This window comes from Microtus ochrogaster, unplaced genomic scaffold (genome assembly GCF_000317375.1).
Source record: "Microtus ochrogaster isolate Prairie Vole_2 unplaced genomic scaffold, MicOch1.0 UNK85, whole genome shotgun sequence".
Taxonomy (NCBI): Eukaryota; Metazoa; Chordata; class Mammalia; order Rodentia; family Cricetidae; genus Microtus; species Microtus ochrogaster.
The window spans coordinates 107,477-112,757 of NW_004949183.1; positions in this window are offsets into that span (position 1 = coordinate 107,477).

The following is a 5,281-nucleotide window of genomic DNA, read 5'->3' on the forward strand; positions in this document are numbered from 1 at the left end:
ATGATAAAAATAAATAAAAATTTAAAAATATATATTCATGTACATTATTAAATGCATAATATAACCTGTTGAGTCTGTATAATGTTAATTGTACATTTGTGCTTTCAGGGCTGATTATTTGCAATTGCATAACATAATTGTTGTGATGTTCTTCCCTGGGAAAGACTATTTCTCCCATTCTTAGCATTCCTTAGTTGTCTATAGATTTTTGTGTAGTGTTGAGGCCTTGCGAACTTCCACATCCATGTTTTAATAGACATTTGAGTTGTGTAGTGCTTGGGGTTTTCAATGAAGTAATATGAGCATGGGGTTGGTTCTGATGTTTCATAAATGTCCTTGGGAATTAGTTTTTATTTCTCTTGATCAAACATCTATAAGAGGAATTTTTGATTATACATAATCAGTATAAGATTAACTTCTAAGAAATTGCCACACCTTTTCTTAAAGTGGTTATAGCATTTAATATTTTTGACTGGTAGTGCAATTACTCTAAGTCCTCACTAACATCTTGCATAATCAATTATTTTTAATTTTAGTCATTCTAATAGGCTAATTGCAAGATTTTTTTACATTTGTGTGTGTTTGTCTGTGTGCCACGGTGTATGTGTATGAGCAGTCAAAGGACAACAATCAAGAGTTGGTTCTTTCCTTCTACTATGTGGGTTCTAGGGATAAAATTCTGATTGTCAGGTTTGGTAACAAGTACATTTGATGACTGAACCATTTTACCAGCTCCTAATTGTGGTTTTATTTGCATTTTAAATGTAATGATATTGGGTATATTTTTATGTTCATATATGCCATTTGTATATCTTTGTTTGGAGAAAGCATTTACTTATATCTTTACATTTAATTGGGTTTTGTCTTATTTAATTGTAATAATTGTTTATATATTCTACGTATTATTTTTTGGTATTCTGAATACTTTCTCCTGAGTTTACAACTTGCCTAAATTTTTCTAGAGAAAAATTTAAAATTATTTTAGATTAACTTATAGATTGAGCACCAAGAATTTTATAAGGGTTTTGATTAGCTTCTTTTAAAGATCCTAGGGAAGGATCTGTTCTAGAAGTCTTTCCTAGGTATTTCTTGGCCTGTAGATGGCCACCTTCTCCCTGTGTCTTTTTATATTGTCTTCTCTGCATGTATGCTTGTATCTAATAGTTTTTTTTAAAAGGGCATTCAGAATACTGGATGGCTCTACCCTAATACCTTCATTTAACTTACGTATCTATTAAAAACTATACTATAAATAAGATAACTTCTTTTTGGAGGACATGATTAAATATATAACAATAAAATACCTTGAAAGCTATGAATGAAATTAGTACTTAAAATTATAGAGCTACTTATAAAGATGAGTGGCCTCACCAGCTCATTCAGAGTTCATTTTTTGTTTCATATGCTTTTTACTATAAATTAACATGTAAATGTGTTTGAAATAAGTAGCTATGAGAAGTGTGGCTGACTTTTATGGTTTCACTCAACTTTATTTTTACTTTTGTTTTCAGTTGTAAAACACACATAACATAAAATTTGCCATCTTAATATCCTTCACTTTACAGCTAGTATCCACTTTTGAGTGAGTACATACCATGTTCATTTTTCTGGGTCTGGCTTACCTCACTCAGGATGGGTTTTTTTCTAGTTCCATCCATTTGCATGCAAATTTCAAGATGTCATTTTTTTAACCTCTGAGTAGTACTCTAATGTGTGAATGTGCCACATTTTCTTTATCCATTCTTAGTTGAGGGGCATCTAGGTTGTTTCCAGTTTCTGGCTATTACAAATAATGCTGCTATGATCATAGTTGAACAAATGTTTTTGGAGTATGATTGGGCATCTCTTGGGTATTTTCCCAAGAGTGGTATTGCTGGATCCTGAGGTAGGTTGACTCCCAATTTTCTGAGAAACCATCATACTAATTTCCAGAGTGTTTGTACAAGTTTGCATTGTAGGAGTGTTCCCCTTACTCCATATCCTCTCCAGTAGAAGCTATCATTGATGTTTTTTATCATAGCCATTCTGCCTGCTTACCTGAGTTAATGGGAGCTAACCAAATCCAGCTAGACAATGAAGGAACCAGCATAAGTCCAAGCTAGTCCCTCTGAATGTGTTTGATAGTTGTATGACTGGGCCAGACTGCAGAATCACTGGCAGTGGCACCAGGATTTATCCCTACTGCTTGTACTGGCTTTTGGGGATCTTATTCTCTTTGGAAGGATCTTCGCTCAGCCTAGATATAGTATGTAGGGCATTGGTTCTTCCTCAAAGCAGTGTGCCTTACCATCTCTGAGGATTGGATAGGGGGTGAGGTGAGGGGATGGGGGAGGGAATGGGAGGAGGGGAGAGAGGAAGAACTGGAATTGATTACGTAAAATGAAAAAAAAAAGTTGCTTTATTTTAATTATTGGTTTTTTTTATTTATTTTTTATATTTATTTATTAAATTTTCCACCTCCTTCCCTCCTCTCATTTCCCTCCCCCTCCCCCTCCCCCTACCTCTCCAGTTCTAAGGGAAGCCAGGGTACCCTACCCTGTGGGAAGTCCAAGGCCCTACCTACTCCATCCAGGTCTAGGAAGATGTGCATCTAAACAGTCTAGGCTTCTACAAAGCCAGTACATGCAGTAGAATCAAATCCTAGTAACATTATCATTGGCTTCTCAGTCAGCCCCCATTGTCAGCCACATTCTTAGAGTCCCATTTGATCACATACTTGTTCAGTCCCAGTCCAGCTGGCCTTGGTGAGCTCCCATTAGATCAGCCCTACCGTCTCAGTGGGTAGACGAACCCCTCGCGGTCCTGACTTCCTTGCTGATCTTCTCCCTCCTTCTGTTCTTCATCTGGGCCTTGGAAGCTCAGTCCAGTGCTCCAATGAGGGTCTCTGTCTCTATCTCCATCCTTTGCCGGATGAAGGTTCTATGGTGATATTCAAGATATTCACCAATGTGGCGATGCAACAAGACCAGTTCAGGCACCCTCTCCTCTACTGCCCAAGGACATAGCTGGGAATATCCCCTTGGACACCTGGGAACTCCTGTAGAGCCAAGTCTCTTGCCAACCCTAAAATGGCTCCTTAATTAAGATATCTTCTTTCTTGCTCCCATATCTGCCCTTCCTCCATCTCAACCATCCCACTCCCCCAAGCTCTCCCCAATCCTCCCCTTCTCCCTTCTCTTTCCCCCTCTCCCCTTTTACCCACCCCACCCCCATGCTCCCAAATTTTGTCCAGCAATCTTGTCAACTTCCAATTTCCAGGAGAATAAAAATATGTTTTTCTTTGGGTTCACCTTCTTATTTAGCTTCTCTAGGATCACAAACTATAGGCTCAATGTCCTTTGTTTATGGCTAGAATCCACTAATGAGTGAATACATACCATATTCATCTTTTTGGGTCTGGGTTATCTCACTCAGTAAAGTTTTCTATTTCAATCCATTTGTATGCAAAATTTAAGATGTCATTGTTTTTTACCACTGAGTAGTACTCTAATGTGTATATTTGGCACACTTTCTTTATCCATTCTTCCATTGAGGGACACCTAGGTTGTTTCCAGGTTCTGGCTATTACAAATAATGCTGCTAGGAACATAGTTGAACAACTGTTTTTGTAGCATGATAGGGCATCTCTTGGGTATATTCCCAAGAGTGGAATTGCTGGATCCTGGGGTAGGTTGACTCCCAGTTTCCTGAGAAACTGCCACACTGATTTCCAAAGTGGTTGCACCAGAATGCATTCCCACCAGCAATGGATGAGGGTACCCCTTACTCCACATCCTCTCCAGCATAGGTTATCATTGGTGGTTTTGATTTTAGCCATTCTGACAGGTGTAAGATGATATCTCAAAGTGTTTTTGATTTGCATTTCCCTGATTGCTAAGGAAGTTGAACATGATCTTAAGTATCTTTAGGCCATTTGAACTTCTTCTGTTGAGAATTCTCTGTTCAGTTCAGTACGTTTTTTTTAATTGGGTTGTTCATTATTTTAATGTCTAGTTTCTTGAGTTCTTTATATATTTTGGAGATCAGGCCTTTGATGCAGGGTTGGTGAGGATCTTCTCCCATTCAGTAGGTTGCCTTTTTGTCTTAATGACAGTGTCCTTTTCATTACAGAAGCTTCTCAGTTTCAGGAGGTCCCATTTATTCATTGTTGCTCTTATTGTCTGTGCTATTGAGGTTATACATACAAAATGGTCTCCTGTGCCCATGTGTTGCAGACTACTTTTCATTTTATATTCTGTCAGATTCACTGTGGCCAGATTTATACTGAGGTTTTTAATCCATTTGGATTTGAGTTTTGTGCATGGTGATAGATATGGATCTATTTTCATTCTTCTACAGGTAGACATCCAGTTATGCCAGCACCATTTGTTAAAGATGTTTTCTTTCTTCCATTGTATAATTTTAGCTCCTTTGTCAAAAATCAGGTGTTCATAGGTTTTTGGATTAATATTTGGGTCTTTGACTCAATTCTATTGGTCAATGTCTCTCTTTTTATGCCAATACCAAGCTGTTTTCATTACTGTAGCTCTGTAATAGAGTTTGAAGTCAGGGATGGTAATGCCTCTAGAAGTTCCTTTATTATATAGGGTTGTTTTAGCCATCCTGGTTTTTTTGTTTTTCCATATAAAGTTGATTATTGTTCTCTCAAGATCTGTGAAGAATTTTGTTGGGATTTTGATGGTGATTGCATTGAATCTATAGATTGCTTTTGGTAGAATTGCCATTTTTAATATGTTGATCCTACCCATCCAAGAGCATGGGAGATTCTTTTATTTTCTGGTATCCTCTTCAATTTCTTTCTTCAAAGAATTAAAGTTCTTGTTAAATAGATCTTTCACTTCCTTGGTTAGAGTTACCCCAAGATATCCTTTGCTATTTGTGGCTATCGTGAAAAAAGCTCTGATTTCCTTCTCTGTTTCTTTATTTTTTGTGTATAAGAGGGCAACTGATTTTTTTGAGTTGATCTTGTATCCTTACTGAAGCTGTTTATCAGCTGTAGGAGTTTTTTTGGTAGAGTTTTTGGGGTCACTTATGTACACTATCATATCATCTGCAAATAACGAAAGTTTCACTTCTTCCTTTCCAATTCAAATCCCCTTGATCTCCTTATGTTGTTTTATTGCTATTGTTAGAACTTCAAGCACTATATTGAAGAGGTATAGAGAGAGTGGACAGCCTTGTCTTGTTCCTGATTTTAGTGTAGTGGGTTTAAGTTTCTCTCCATTTAATTTGATGTTAGCTGTTGGCTTGCTGTATATTGCTTTTATTATATTTAGGTATG